Genomic DNA, 17,188 nt, shown 5'->3' with positions numbered 1-17,188 from the left:
CACACACACACACACATATATACCAGTTTCAATATATGTCATTTAGTGCATTCTGATATTTTCTATTTTGTTCCATTATTTCTGTTCCATTTTGGTCTAGACTAGTCCAAATGTAAATAAGAGAGTGGTCATAAGCCAGAGAATTAATTTTACAACCTACGAATGGATTGAAACCTGAGGTTTGACAAACACTGGTCTATACTTATTAGGATCATGATCAAGAAGAATGGCACAAGGAAATTGTTTAAATAAAGTATGTACAGTAAGACCATGTAATCATTAAAGTAAATGTGGTTGCGAACACGGCAGTGGGCACCAGCGCCAATCTGCTCTCATGGGTAAGTTCACAGAGAAATGTGAATGGGTAACAACAGAAAATGGTATTGGAACTGTAGCAATCAGCAATTTTGCATAGGAAGCTTTGGGAGATGTTGTTTACTCTAGTCTGCCTGAAATTGGCACAAAATTGAACAAACAAGATGAGTCTGGTGCTTTGGAAAGTGTGAAAGCTGCTGGTGAACTCTATTCTGGCCCATCAGGAGAAGTTATGAAAGTAACGAAGCTCTTGCAGAAAATCCAGAACTTGCAGAACTTGTCAACAAATCTTGTTCTGAAGATGGTTGGCTGATCAAGATGACGCTGAGTAACCTTTCAGAAATAAATGAACCAATGAGTGAAGAAGCATGAGAAGTGCATAAACCCTTTTGAGGAGTGAAAATGGAACCTCCCTAAATAGTATGAAACAAATAAAAAATGTGCTTCAGGTCTATGTGCTGATGCAGAAATTTGTCCCCAAAATATATTTGCAAATTTAAAAAACAGATTGCAAATAGTATTAGGTCGAGTCTTTTGGTTGTAGGTGACCACACACACACACACACACACACACACACCCTATCCCACCTTCTCATGGCTTCAGCAAAATGGAAATGATTGGCTATTCTTGAGTCACAGGTCCTTCACCTGGAATCAATCTAGAAGGACTGAAGATGGGTGAGAGACACTTGACACACAAAAAATTAAGGATAGTACTATCCAGAGAAGGGGGAAACCAGTGCTATCTAATATACAGTGTAAGTATGCATAATATGATCTAAATGATGTGTAAAATAATAAAGGCAAAAATATCGGTACCTATAGGTATATATATATTTGTTTTGTCAAAAATACTAGTACATATAAAAAGGGCAGGCATGCCAGAGCTTTCACCTATATTACTTGTGCTGTTTACCACGAATGTTTTGCTTTTGAAACCAATAAAAACAGTGAAAATATTTCCATCTAAAGAAAAGAAGCAATATCTAGAAAAGGTAACTCCAGAAAGGCAGAAAGTAGATTCATGGCTGCCTGGGGCTGGGGGTGGAAACAGGCATTAAAGGTAACTAGATGAGGGGTCTTACTGGGATGACAGAAAAACAACATTATATTTTAAAAATTACTAAAAATCATATTGTACACTTAAAAGGGGTGAGTTTTATGGCATGTAATTTATATCTCAATAAAACTGTCTGGAAAAAAAAGAAAAAGGGGAAGAAAGAAGGAGAGGAAGCAGAAGGAACGAGGAGGAGGAGGAAGATTCAGAGGCCAACTAGTCAGTCTGCAGGATTTAGGACTCAGCTTTTAAAACCCATGTGCATTTGCCCAACTCCAATCTTCCAGCCGTTCCCACTCCACGATTTCTCAAAGATTACTGACAGCATTTCCTCAATCACATCTGCAAATTATTTCAGTACCTTGGAATGTAATTCATCAGGTTTAAGAACTTTTTGACAAGGTGAATATGGTAATCAAGTCCAAAAGTTGAACGTTTTCCTGGGGCCTCATGAACCTCTCCCCTTCGTGTTTGCGTCTCCTCTGATGACTTCTCCTTTAGTCTGTGTTTACATTTTGTGATTTCTTAAAAGCGAGTTCCTAGGCAACAGAAGGAGCTGGGGTAGCTGTGCACAGTGTGCTAGGAATTGGGAAGCCGGGCTCCTGGTGTGGCCCGGCCCAAACTCACCATATGACTGTAGTTGATGTTTGTAGTTTAGTCAACCTAGCAACTCTTCCTCCTTCTTCTGGAAACTGCACTCCAGGTTTTCTTGGGGGAATTTCCCCTCCCCAACTCTCTGTGATGCTGGTGGGACTGACCCCCACCCTCAGGCTCTGGGAATAAGCAAGTGACTCAGGTCTGCCAGGACACCAGCACAGCTCATGCCTGGCCCCAGTGATTGGCTGAGATGGGCAAGGTGACCCAAGGAAGCCCAGTGAAAGTCAGTTCTGGGATGTTTACTAGAAAGACTGGAAAAGAAGTGTTCTCTCTCTACTATGATGTGACGGGATATAGGGTTGTATCGGCTGTGGACCACCGTATGGAGAAGGTCTAAGTAAGAATGAAACAAGCACAAGAGACATAGACCAAGAGCTGAGGAGAGAGTCCTGATCTCACTGTCTGAGCTTCTGGATCCATCCGTACCTGAAGCCATGACTACCTGTGACCTTTGTAATCAGGCAGGACTGTGAATTCTTTTTTTATAAGCCAATTTGATTTGGGGTTCTGCGGTGAAGAATCCTAATACAGAGAACCGAAGATGGCGGCATAGGTAAACACCGGAGACTGCCGCCGTAAACAACCACTTCAAAAATACAACTAAAAGACGGAACGGACATCAACCAGAACCACAGGAAGGCGTGCTGAGGAGAGACTCTTCAACTAGAAGGAAAAAGAACAGCAAACCGAGGCTCAGAGGGGGTGCAGTGTGGAAAATTTAAAGGTACGGTGGTGCGGTGGTGCGCGCGCAAAGCGGGCTGGTGGCCGAGGGCGCGGTTGTCGTTTTCAATCAGGAGGGAGTCTCAGACTCTGGGCTACAGATCCGGGCGAGTCTCTAGGGACCCAGACTCAAACGGGAGAAGCGGGACTGTCTGGCTACGGTCCCTCCGAGGTTTGCAGCGGTTGTTGGGACAGAGAGGCAGAGCCCCTGGGGACGGACTGAGAGTAGCCATAGCTGCTCCCTCCCCCGCCCTGTTGATCCCGCCCCGCCCAAGCCCTGCGCAGAGCCATTTGCCGATAGCCTCAGGCAAAGGCTGGATTAGCGCCTCCCCAGAAGACAGACGTTTTCCACACAGCTGATTCCTACAGCCAGTCGGCCTGGTGGTCAAATCCCTCTAGTGTTAACTACAACAATTAAGGCTTGGCTAGAACAAGACTGCGCACAAAGACCACAAGGGGGTGCACCAAGAAAGCATAAAAGATGCGGAGACAAAAAAACATGACAGAAATGGAGGATATGGAGCTAAGAATCGCAATTTTGAGGGCTTGCTATAAACTTGAGCAGAGCCTCACGAAAACTAATGAGACCCTCGATGCTACGATAAAGAAATTAGAAAGTAAGCATACACGGACTGAAATAAAGAATATTATACCCAATAGCAGACCAGAGGAGCACAAGAATCAAACCAAAGATTCGACAAAAAACACCCAACTGGAAAAGCAAAATGAAAAAAGAATCCAAAAGTGTGAAGATAGTGTAAGGAGCCTCTGGGACAGCTTCAAGCGGACTAATATCAGAATAATAGGGGTGCCAGAAGATGAGAGACAGCAAGATATTGAAAACCTATTTTAAGAAATAATGGCAGAAAACTTCCCCCACCTGGTGAAAGAAATGGACTTACAGGTCCAAGAAGTGCAGAGAACCCCAAACAAAAGGAATCCAAAGAGGACCACACCAAGACACATCATCATTAAAATGCCAAGAGCAAAAGACAAAGAGAGAATCTTAAAAGCAGCAAGAGAAAGAGATTCAATTACCTACAAGGGAATACCCATACGACTGTCAGCTGATTTCTCAACAGAAACTTTGCAGGCCAGAAGGGAATGGCAAGAAATATTCAAAGTGATGAATACCAAGAACCTACAACCAAGATTACTTTATCCAGCAAAGCTATCATTCAGAATTGAAGGCCAGATAAAGAGCTTCACAGATAAGGAAAAGCTAAAGGAGTTTATCACCACTAAACCAGTATTACACGAAAGACTGAAAGGTATCCTTTAAGAAGAGGAAGAAGAAAAAGGTAAAGATACAAATTGTGAACAACAAACATGCATCTATCAACAAGTGAATCTAAGAATCAAGTGAATAAATAATCTGATGTACAGAATGAACTGGTGATTATAATGAATCAGGAACATAGAAAGGGAATGGACTGACTATTCTTGGGGGGGGGAAGGGGAATGGGAGATTCGGGAAGAGACTGGACAAAAATCGTGCACCTATCGATGAGGACAGTGGGTGGGGAGTGAGGGCGGAGGGTGGGGTGGGAACTGGAAGGAGGGGAGTTATGGGGGGGGGGAAAGAGGAACAAATGTAATCTGAACAATAAAAATTTAATTAAAAAAAAAAAAAGAATCCTAATACAGTGTCCTTGGGTGAGTTATTTCATTTGTTGTTGCCTCAGTTTTCTTATTTGGAAAAAAAAAAGGCTGATAATGAGATATGGCAAGAATGAAACAATTTATTGAAAAGAACTAGAAAGAATTTAAAGGTTATACCAATTTATACTATTGTCAATAATGTATGAGAAGGCCTGGCCAGTGTGGCTCATTGGTTGAGCGTCAACCTATGAACCAGGAGGTCACAGTTTGATTCCAAGTCAGGCCATATGCCCAGGTTGCGAGCTCGATCCCCAGTGTGGGTCATGCAGGAGGCAGCTGATCTATGATTCTCTCTCATCATTGATGTTTCTCTCTCCCTCTCTCTCTCCCTCTCCCTTCCTCTCTGAAATCAATAGGAATATATTTTTTTAAAAATGTATGAGAATACCTAGTTACTTCCTTTTTTTGGCCTTTTTTCACATTAACAGAACTCCAATTGCTATTCCAGTATATTATAGCCACTTAGAATAAAAGTTACATTTCCCAGCTTCCTTTGCAGCTCAGTATAGTCATATGACTAAGGCCTAGCCAATAAAATGTAAATGGAAGTGAGTGCGACTTCCAGGAAGTGAGGGGGGCCTCCATGCTTCCTGCTGCCTGGGATGCAGATATTATAAATGGTGGTCCAGCCATTACTGTGAGACATGTGACTTTAAGAATGCTGGTGAAGCAACTAAATGGACAGGAACCAGGAAAATGGACCCACCATACCAGCCCTGGACAGCTGACCTGCAGACTTCTTTTACACCATAAAAGAAATAAACTTCTATCTCACTTAAGCCACCCATTTGTCACGTCTGTTACTTGTAGCCACCTGAGTCCAATTGACAGAGCCATTTCCCCCACACCCTCAGTAACTCTGTGTATTATAAATCATTTTTTCATTTTGCCAGTCTGATCGTTGAAAAAATAATGCCACTTTATAGCTTTAAATTCATTTCTCATAAGAGTTGATCTTATTTTTATGTGTCGATGAGCCATTTGTCCCTCTTTTGTCTGTGAGTTGTCTGCTCTCATTTATTTTCTTGACTTCAGTCTCAGGCTGCCTCTTCCCTATGGTTGTAAGATGCTGCCAGCAGCTCCTGGCTTCTCTCCCGTCTTCTCAGCAACCTCAACAGGGAGAACACCATTTTCCTGGATGATCCAACAAAAGTTTAGGGATTGTCAAGAGAATGAGAAGACAAGCCACAGACTGGGAGGAAACATTTGCAAAAGACGTATCTGATAACAGACTTATCCAAGTCATAAAAACAAACAAACTCAGCAATAAGAAAACCAATAACCAAATTAAAAAATGAGCAAAAGATCTGAACAGATACCTCAACAAAGAAGATATACAGATGACAAGTAAACAGTTTAAAATACACTTTACATCATGTCATCAGGGAAATGCAAACTAAAACTATCAGTAAATACCACTACACACCTATTGGGATAGCTAAAATCTAAAACACCAATAATACCAAATGCTGACAAGGATGTGTAGCAACAGGAACTCTCATTCATTGCTGGTGAGAATGCAAAATGGTACAACTACTTTGGAAGAGTTTGGCAATTTCTTACAAAACTAAACATACTCTTACCAAACTTGGAAGCAACCAAGATGTTGTTCAGTAGGTGAGTCGATCAGTAACCTGTGGTATGTTTATACAGTGGAATATTATTCCGTGGTAAAATGAAAGTGTTACCAAGTCACAACAAGGCAGGTAGAAACCTTAAATTCATATTGCTAAGTGAAAACAGTTAACTGAGAAAGGCTGCATTCTGTATTTACCAAGTACATGGCATATTGGGAAAGATAAAACTATGGAGACAGTAGAAAGATAGGAGTTGCCAGGGATTAGGGTGAAAGGGATGAATAGTTGGAGCCTGGGATTTTTAGGGCAGTGAAATGATTCTGTATGATACTATTGTGATGGATACATGTCACCACATTTTTGTCCAAACCTACGGAAGGTATACTACCAAGACTGAACCCTAACGTCAACTATGGACTTTGTTTGATAATGATGTGTCTATGTGGGTTCATCAATTATAACGTTCTGGTGGGAGATGTTTGTTGATGGTGAGAGAAGTGTGTGTTAGGAAGTGGGGATTAATATGGGAACTCTGTACTTTCCACTCAATTTTGCTGAGAATCTAAAACTGCTTTAAAAAAATAGTCTATTAAAAAAAGGAAGGGGTATTGGTCCTGGATCAACTTGGGTCAGTGTCTCTCTGGTCTACTGATTGTAGTTAGGGGAATTGAACATGTTCATTGATCAGGCCCAGGGGCAGGCCCATCTCTGGAGCCTTGAGTAGAATCAGCCCTCCAAAAGCACATGACATGGGGTGAAGAGGGATAGAACTCTAGAAAAAAAAGTGCTTGTTAGAGAAGAGGAAAATGGATATTGGTAGGTTAAATCAATAGATTTTGACTATTCTGGCCCTGACTGGTGTGCTAAGTGGTTAGAGCATTGGTCTGCACACTGCAGGGTTTCAGGTTCGATTCCTGGTCAAGAGCATATACCTGGGTTGCAGATTGGATCCCTGGCCCTGAATTAGGGCACATGTGGGCAGCAAACAATCGACCTATCTCTCTCACATCGATGTTTCCATCTTTTTCTCTCTCCCCCTCCCTCCCTCCTTCTACTTTCTCCAAAAATCAATGGAAAAAATATTCCCAGGTGAGGATTAACAACAACAACAACAGAAGAAGAATAAACTTTGACTATTCTGGACAAAGAGGAGAATCAAATTCTGTAATCAGGCAGAGCAGCAAGTCCAGAGGCCTAGAGGTGATCAAAGAGATGGAGTCTGTGACAGGCCGAGTGACACATTCTCTTTTAGGTGTCTAATTAACTCCCTTTCACATCAATGCTTTATTAATTTATTGAGCATCAAATATGGGCCAAATCTTGTGCTTGGAGCTGAAGAGAATATTGTAAATAATAACTCAGTGGGCAGGTCCATTAATTTTTAAAGACTTCATGTTTATTCAATGAACATTTAGAAGACCATACAAGTTTCACCACTCTAAAATTAAATTACATATGGCCTAATTAGGATATTTATAATCCTTCTAAATCATTGCAATTTCAGGGTGCGAGAATTGGAGGATTCAGAGGAAGCCAGAGAAGTCACCTGACACTCCATGGCCCCCGGGCTCCCAGGACCAATGGTAACTTTTGACCTTGACTAACTAGAGTGACCACTTAAAGGGAAGAAAGTGCTCACCAAGAGGTGTCCATGGTTACTCTTGAGTAACTGGACCCCAAACTGTGTGCGTCAATCTGGAGATTTTGTAATTGTTCTAAAGAGTGAAACACAAACCATAAAGTGCTTATTATATAGCCTTCAAAAAATTGTTTTTACATAGCCTTCTAAAGCCAATAAAACCAACTTTTTAACACAATGCACAAAACGAAATACAAACTCCTTTTATTTTGAATTTTAGTCTCTGGACACTTTTGAAGTGGTTCTATTCGTTTTCTAGGCTTTTCTTCAATAAGCCTGCATTGCTCCATTCCTGTTTGTGATCAAAAGAAGTTAACATCAATTTCTCTGCTCCCTCCACTCCACATTGTTCCTGTTTCTATATTAAAGAGGTATGCACCTGAATTAGATGCAGACAAAGCACATCATGAACGCTTTCCATCAACCTGCATTTATTAGACACTTAGTGTGGGTGTGGTTCTGTGGAAAACATGAAAGAAACGGATGCTATAGGCTGTCCATTAAGGAACGAAGACTCAATCTTTATTTATTTATTTGATCCTCACTGAAGGATATATTTTTTTATTGATTTTTAAAAAAATATATTTTTTAATTAATTTCAGAGAGTAAGGGAGAGGGAGGGAGAGATAGAAACATCAATGATGAGAGGGAATCCCTGATTGGATGCCTCCTGCATGCCCTCTACTGGAGATCGAGCCCACAACCCTGGCATATGACCTGACCAGGAATCAAACGTGACCTCCTGGTTCATAGGTTGACACTCAACCACTGAGTCAAACCAGCCGGGCATTCCATTGATTTTTTAGAAAGAGTGGAATGGAGGGAAAGACAGAAAGATCAACATGAGAGAGACATATTGATTGGCTGCCTTCCACATAAGCCCCAGGGTCCGGATTGAACCTGCAACCCAGGCAGGTGTCCCTGACTGGGAATTGAACCTGAGACCCTTCGGTTCACAGGCTGACGCTCTAACCATAGAGCAAACCAGCCAGGACAAGACTCAGTCTTTAGCTGTGTAATCTTAAACTAGTCACTTAACATCTCTGAGCTTCAGTTTCCTGACCTATAAAATAAGGATGAAATATTACTTTTGCAAAGGTCTTGTTTACTCATTTATTTGACAAATATGGTTTGAATTTCTGCTCTGTGCCCCATACTCCTCGGAAAGTAGGGGCATAGAATAGTGCAGGGAGTTGTAGAGGTTTTTGGTTGGGATGGAAGGGGGGCTGCAAGTAGGAAGTATTTCAGGTGAGCATTTCCGGTATATTACCTACAGAGAGCTCAGAAGAAAAGGATGTGACTCTCCTAAGGCCAATCTATTAGTTGTCTACTGCTATGTAATACATCGCCTCCAAATTTAGTGGCTTAAAGCAATAAACATTTATCTCACAGCTTCTGTGGGTTAGGAATCCAGGGGGTTGGGGCTGGGTGGTTCTGGCTCAGGCTCTCATCTGCTTGCAGCCACCTGAAGGCTCAGTGAGGGCTGGAGGATGGGTTTCTGAGCTTGCTCACGCGGTGGTTGGCAGGAAGTCTCTGTCCCTCACCACAGGGCCTCTCCGCTGGGCTGCTCATGACGTGGCAGCTGGCTTCCCCTCTAGGCAAGTGGTTTAAGCAAGAGAAAGAGAGAGAAACCAAGACAGAAGCTTCAGTCTTTTAGAACTAATCTCAAAAGTGATCATGTATCATCACTCCTGCCAAATTCTCTTGGTCATGCAGACCACCCTGGTTCCACGTGGGATGGGGCGGCCGGGGTGGGGGGGGTGGGGGGGGCATTGCCGCTGTACAAGGGTGTGATGAACAGAAGGCAAAGGATCCCTAGGGCCATTTTGGAGTCTGGCTACCAAAGCCCTCCACAATTTTTTGTGATTTCTCATTTTAAATCAATATTCGCCTTTTCACTTACATCGTACTTATAATTTTGTACTTTTTGAAAAGGAGACTCCCCTGGCTTGTATAAACTTCAGGTCCCGCTAAACCTGGACTCACGTCTGGCCCTAAAACAAGTCTCCTTTTCAGGACACTGGGAGTGGTAGAGGTTTTGCACACGTGGTGGGAGCAGGAGGGGTCCTGGGGAATTGTTTGCTGAGGACCCGCCCTGCCTGGGGGAAGGTGTACATTTCAGCTCCCCCCTCCCTGCCTTGGCTCAACATTCCTTTGGAAGTTTAAGCTGCTGGAATTAAAACAGAGGTTTTGAATGGCAAAGAGATAAAGTCCTGTTTGCACGTTGTAATGGTGTACTTAAGCAGTGTGACAATGATCAGGTGAAATCCTCCCCTGGCACTGACTCCGCTCTTTCTGTGAGCGACTGTGCCTGGCAGGAGGGCCCCTGGGCCTGGCCGCGGGACTGGGGCACTCACAGTTAATTGGCTTGTTTCGTCTCTTTCTGCTGAAGTCCCACAAGTGAGGAAATGCAATGTTTTCTTATTTCTTTCTTAAGGCACCAAGAAAAACAAAGCTGTCTTTTAAATTCTACTGAATTCTATTAACTTTTGAGGCTCTAGCTATGAATTAACAAAAACAAAACAAAACAAAACAGATTAACCCCCCAAAAACAAACAAACAACAACCCCCCCCCCCCCCAAAACTAACGCTTTTGGTCATTGCTTGAATCTCCGTGATCTGAGATAAATATAGTCATCCTGACCCCTTGCCCCCAAGGTAGACACTGAATAGTGTGCTGGGATTTGTCTAATAAAATAAATGGCCACCTGCTCTAGCTGGTTTTGCTCTGTGGATAGAGCATCGGCCTGGGGACTGAAGGGTCTCGGGTTCGATTCTGGTCAAGGGCACATGCCTGGGTTGTGGGCTCGATCCCCAGTGGGGGGCGTGCAGGAGGCAGCCGATTGGTGATTCTCCCTCATCATTGATGTTTCTCTCTCTCCATTCCTCTCTGAAATCAATAAAAATAATAAATAAACGGCCATCTTTATTGAATGCCTATTTTGTTTCAAGATATCTGCCTATATTACCTCATGTACTACTTATTTAACGGTAAGTTTGATGATCCCATTTTGCAGGTGAGGGTAGAGGCTACACGACTTGCCTAAGGTCCCACAGCACAGAAATGATGCACTTGGGCTTAAGTGGATGTCTGCCTGGTTTAGGAACTCGGTTTTTACTGCTCTGTGGCCCTCCTCCATCCCCAGATTAGGTAGAATTCTGTATCACATGGTTTCATAGCATCTATCTTTTCACAGCTCTATCCCTACTGCCTAGAACCGAGCCTGGTACATAGACTATTTCTTGACATGATGAGATTATCCCAGTGTATTTTTTCCTAACATAGTTGCAGTAGAAGTTCCCTGAATGGTGGTTATTATTTTATAGCTTTCCTAGGTGAGGTAAATATAGATGATCTGTTATTTCTAGGGACACCTTGGATTTCCACAGAATGAGCACAGAATGATCTTCATTGTTCTCTCCAACCTACCCCTGGTCCCCTCGTATCTGATACTGAATAAATTGCCAGAGATACATTACCAAATTAATAGAGGGGCAGTAGACAATAAGGATGAAGGGTGTGGTCATGGAGTTCAGATCCTGGCCTCCCCTCTTACTCGCTAAGAGCCCTTGGAAGAATCATTTAAACTCTCTGTGCTTTTGATTCCTCTTCTGTCAAATGTAACAATAGTACAGATTTCTAGAGATTGATGAAAGAATTAAATGGGTTAATAATTGTGTAAAGTATTAACAAGAGGAGTTGGCATGCAGTTGCAGTTGCATAAGAGTTAACTACTACCGTCTTATAAGTAACCCATGGGCCCTGACTTAAAGTTTCCAATGAGTCACTTTCTTAAGATACCACATCGATTTTCGAGAGCTGTTGTTCTCTGTCTCATCCAACCATCTTCAGAGAATCAGGAAACTATTGAGTTGAGCTCTGAACAAGAGCGAAAGCAATCTTGCCCTGTTCATGGTTGGGTAGCTTTCATTTACCAATTTTATATATAGTGTTTAGATTTTTTACTGGTTTCTTAGTGGTCTGGAAGAGGATGCTTTTGATAGGGAAGTCATCTTCACAGGCTTAAATAGAAAAATTTTATTACAACACGAAGCTTTCCTTTATTGTATTAGTATTATTATTTTAATATGGAGAATTTCTAACACTCAAAAGGAGAGAAAACAGGATAATCAGCCCCCTGTATCTCTCATCTGGTGGTTTGAGAGATACCTCGTCCAAATATATTGTGGTCTGTCTAGAAAAAGGCATTCTGTAGACTTTAGGAAGAAAAAAGTCTATTGCGATAGAAAAGATGACCAAGAAAGTTGTGAAAAAAAGAAATTGCGAAACAGTTTGCATGTGATGTTTCCATTGGGTATAAAAACAATGTATTTTACTGGCACATATTTACAACATTGTCATTTATTCTTACTGAGCCTGTTAGAACTCGCAGGGAGCCCCTTCCCAGCAAGCAAGCAAGAGCTTACTGCCACATGAGCAAACACACACGGACGGGGAAGGTGGAAAGCATACATGGTTTTTCTCACTGATTGATTTTGCAGTCATGAGAGAGTTTGCAGTGCACAGTATCAGAAGCAGGGCCCTCTTTTCTGCTCTCTCCTGACTCCAGCTCAGGCCTGGGAGGGCCTTGCAAACTTGGGGTTCCCTGATTTTGTGGTTTGAACTGGCAACACTCTTGACTGCATTTGGAACTGCCTTGGCAGGAGGTTCCAGACTTCTGAAGTTCTCAGAGTGCAATGTTTGTAAGACACACACCTCTTTTCTCTTGCTCATGTTGAGTGCCTTTTTGGACCCCACTGTCATGTATTATCATTCTGGACCTAGGTGGGGAGGGATGGCGGTGTGACAAGGAGAGAGAAATCCCTTGTATGCCTGCTAGGGACTTGAGGACACTGGAAATTAACATCTTTGGAGCAGTCACCTTGAGCCAGACACTCTGCTTGGTGTTTTATAGGGGTGGAACTATTACTGTGCCCATTTTAGGGATGAGGAAGATGGAGAACGTTCAGCTATGTGCCCAAGGTCACACTGCCAACTGTGGGCTGCCCTTGAACTGCAGTCTCTTAACCACTATCTACCGGCTGCCTGAACACAAAGAATATTCTAGAAAGATGGCAAAAAAAGAGAGCTCACAGTGGCTGCCTCTGGGGATTGAGCCTCGGCATGGAGTAAGAGCTCAAGGAGGCTTTTATTTTTCACCTAACAGTTTGGACAGTCAGGTGATATAACTGAATTGTAGCTAAGATCAGATCAGACCAGAGCACAAACTCAGGAGCGAGGTGGCCTTAGTTCAAATGTAGCTTGACCACTTACTGGCCGTGTGAACGCACTGCTCTGCAATTCAGTTTCCCCACTGTTCAAGTGGAGATCATGATGGCCATACTGCCACTTCATGGGCTTGCTGTGAAAATTAAAAGGATGGATATATTCTTAAAATACTTAGAACAGTGCCTGTCACATAGTAAATAACAAATTTCAACTGTTATTATTCTGAGCCTTATTGACACTTTACCACAAATATGCATTACTTTTAAAATAAAAAAATAAAGTAGTTCTTTTGAAAGGCCAAATACAATGTCTAATAAAGTTAGACATACACCCACCCTCTGATCCGGGAATTTCACTCTTGCGTTCAGAGAAATGAGTGCACATGGCCACATAAATCCTTGTCCAAGAAGGTTTCTATTAGCTTTTTTTTTTTCATAACAGTCCAAACTGGAAACAAGAGGACAGAGAAATAAATTGTGGTATAGTCAGACAATAGAACAGCCAACCTTAAAAAGGGATGACCTACTGATGCTTCCAGCAGCCAACATGACTGAATCTGAAAAACAATTTAAAAATATTTTTTATTTATTTCAGACAGGAAGGAAGAAGGAGAGAGAGAGAAAGAGAGAGAGAGAGAGAGAGAGAGAGAGAGAGAGAGAGACATCAATGATGAGAGAGACTCATTGATTGGCTGCTTCTTGCACCCCTCCCCACCAAACTGGGGATTGAGCCTGCAACCGGGGCATGTGCCCTGAATGGGAATCGAACTGTGTCCTCCTGGTTCATAGGTCAACGCTCAATCACTGAGCCACACCAGCTAGGCTGAAAAACATAATTTGAGTGGAAGAAACCAGGAGTTCATTCTGAATGATTCCATTTATATGAAGTCCAAGAACAGGCAAAAAATTAATGGTGATAGAGGTCAGAATAGTGGTTAACTGGGCTTGGGAAGGGGCAGGAGGAAACTTTCTGTGGGATGGAAATGTTTTATGCCCCAGGGGACATGTGGTAAAGTCTGGAGATATTTGTGGTTGCCACAACTGGCAGAGAAGGTGAGTACTGCTGGCTTCTGGTGGGTAGAGGCCAGAGATGCTGCTAAACATCCCATAGCGTTCAGGACAGCTTCACAACAAAGAATTATCTGGCCCAAAGTGTCAATAGTGTTGAGACGGAATAACTTTGGTAAAGTCTATGGTTTAGATTGCTTAAACATGATCAAGAATGTCTGCATCCTTGTGGATACTTGCCATTATTATGGGCAAAATCTGAGTGGCAGAGATGGCTAGTTACCCTCAGGATAGAACTGTCACTGGAAAGCAGCTGCCAGGCCAGGGACAACACTTCCCAGCCCCCTTTGCCTCTGGGTTCAGCCCTGTAATTCATTCCTGCAAAGAGAATGTGAGCAAAAGCCATGTATGTTAGGTAGCTCAGAGCCAGGCAGTTGAGGAACACCCATCTTCTCCATTCTCTTTCCCCTGCCTCCACCATGCAGACAACGATGGAGAGCTGTCAATCAACTGGCAACACAGCACTGGATAGCGATGTAAACCCGAGATACACTTCTGAAATGCTGGGGCTTATTTGTTACAGAAGCCAGTGCTACTCTAACAGAGTGTTCAACAGAAGCTATAGTCTCTGAAGGGCAGAGCTTCCAAGCTGATCCATTCAGGGGCAGTTAATCTCTAACTTGTAAGTTCTCCAAAAGCAGGGATCATAAGGTACACATTTTCTTCCTCCCCCATAATGCTAAGCACCTTGTATCTTTTTGTTTGTTTGTTACCAAAGTCACATGGCTCTTGATTGGAGGAGAGCTGTGTCCTTTTTGTAAATTTTCCCAGGCACTATTTATTGGGCCACAAACCCCAACTTGCACATTCTCATCTGATGTGTTTTAGGGGTAGACTTACCTTACCAGACTTGGGTTCTGACTGGCTTCAGTCAATCCACGTTTTGTTTTGTTTTTTTTTTAGCATCAGTGTTTGGTTCACAGATGGGCACATAACCAAGCCAGAGCCAATAAGGCACAAGGTATTGGCTCTGGCTCCTGAAGGGAAACCACTTCTTCTCTTTCAGGAGAGAGAGCCCTAAATATACTTTTCTACTCCCACGTGGTGGTGTGGGTTTGTGAAGCTTGCAGCTACTGCAGTCACTTTGCCACCAAGAGGGAATGCTTGGAGCTGGCAAGGAGCCACAGGTTGAGATACGTAGTTCCCAGGGGCTCAAACAGTGTCAGGAGGTAAGTTCTTTCTGCATCTTTTCTCGGCATGTTAACTCTGTTTACTCACGGTGGCAACGTAATACCCACAATTCAAGACATTCAGATCACAATGTCATTATCTCTGTTCAGCAGAAACACCTTTCCCAGAAGCACTCAGCCGAATTTTCCTCTTAGTTTTGTTGCTCAAAAGGACATCATGTGACAATGCCCATACCGGTCACTGGAAAGTGTCCAGATCACTGTGATTGGCTCATCTCCATCATGATTCTCTTCTTCAGACGGAGTCTGAGACTGGGACCCATCCCTCTGGAGGTAATGGTCACCAGGAGGAAGGTAAAAACCTGGTTGCTGCCAGAATTCTGACTAAAAAGGGAGAATGTTTTTTGCGTAGGTCAACAATAGTTTCCGTAATATATCTTGCCATTTATTATAGATATTTATATATATGGTAGGTCAGTCCATTGTAAGTAATAGAAAACACAAAAAAATCATGGAGAAATTTATTGGCTTGCACATCTCAAAAGTTCGGGGACAGCAGCATCCAGGCAGGGCTGGATCTAGGCAACAATGTCTTCGACATTTGGTCTCTTTGTTCATCTTGCCTGCTTTCCTGAATGCTGGTTTCATTCTTAGGCAGAAACTCACGAAGTAGTAGCCCCAGAAGCTGCAGGCTTACTCTCTACTTAGCAACTTCAGAGGAATAACTATTTCTTAGGCAACTGTTCCAACAGAAGTTTAAGAATTGAGTCTCAACAACTTGGTTTGGGTCACAACACCATCCTGAGCCAATCACTGTACCCAGCAGTAATGGAAAACTCTCATTGGCCAAGGCTAAGTTTTGTGCCCACCTCTCAAACCAGAAAATGAAGTCATTGCCATATGGGAAAAGAAACCAGAATGCTACCAAAGTGGACATTGAGTGACCAGTGACTCTGAGGGCACGCCCACTCCCAGCATGCTTTGCACCAAGGCAGCATTTTAAAGTTCATCAGACTTTCTTTGGTTCCTTCACTGATTCCTACTTGTTTTCCGTATCTAGTCTCTTAGGCCAGTGCCTCTCAAAGATAACGTGCCTGTAAGCCATCTAAGGGGAGCTTTTTATGTTTTTGTTGTTCTTGTTGTTAATCCTCACCCGAGAATCATTTTCATTGATTTTTTTTAGAGAGAGTGAAAGGGGGGGGAGAGACAGAAACATCCACGTGAGAGAGACACATCCATTGGTTGCCTCCCGCTTGCACCCCGACAGGGAGCTGGAGATGGGGATTGAGCCTGCGACAGATACATGCCTTGACCATAATCGAACCCTCGACCCTTCAGTCACGGGTTGACACTCTATCCACTGAGCAAAACAGGCTAGGGCTGGGGGGTGGGGGGTGGGGTGGGGAGAAGCTTTTTAAAATGCAGATTCTGATTCAGCAGGTCTGAGTTGGGGCCTGAGATTCTATATTTCCAGGGACCGTACTTTGAGTAACAAGGGGTCAGAGTGTTTCCTGGATATCCTCAGCTTTCCAGAGGAAACCACAATTGAGTTAGAAAGAAAAGCAGATAATATAAACAATCCTTTTAAAAGAAATTTAAATTAAAAGGTGAGCCCATTTAAAGAAAAAGAATATTAAATAAGTAGTGGTAAGGTGGCTTGTGGTTGTGGCAAAAATCCCCAAGGCGTTATGTGAGTGAATGAAAGTTGGTGAACTCTGGCAGAGCCAGACTCCCTTCTGGACTTTGTTCGGCTGAACCAAGCTGGACAAAAATTCCCTGCTGGGAAACTGGTGCTAGAGAAATCTTCCAAAGACAGACAGCCGCTCCTACAGCCACGTGGACCTTCCAAGTCCATGTGGTCTGTATTCGTGGCCTCTTTAAACCTGGGGGGCTATTTTTTTTCAAAGTGAGGCCTTCATTTTTGGGAGATGAGGCATTGTGTATGCTAATTGCCAGTTGCAAGAACCAAGTGGCCAGGGTGTCTGGCTTTTGAAGTCTTGCAAAACAGATTTATAAAAGCTGGCAGCCTGGCCATCCAGAATCCAAGGCCTTGAAAGATCCCAGCCTGTTTGTTTACAGAGAGCTTGCTTTTGCTGACCAGGCCGATTTAAACCCTGCTCAGTGGTGGAAAGAT

Source organism: Myotis lucifugus, unplaced genomic scaffold (genome assembly GCF_000147115.1).
Source record: "Myotis lucifugus unplaced genomic scaffold, Myoluc2.0 scaffold_90, whole genome shotgun sequence".
Classification (NCBI taxonomy): Eukaryota; Metazoa; Chordata; class Mammalia; order Chiroptera; family Vespertilionidae; genus Myotis; species Myotis lucifugus.
Note: the sequence above shows the minus strand (reverse complement) of the source record.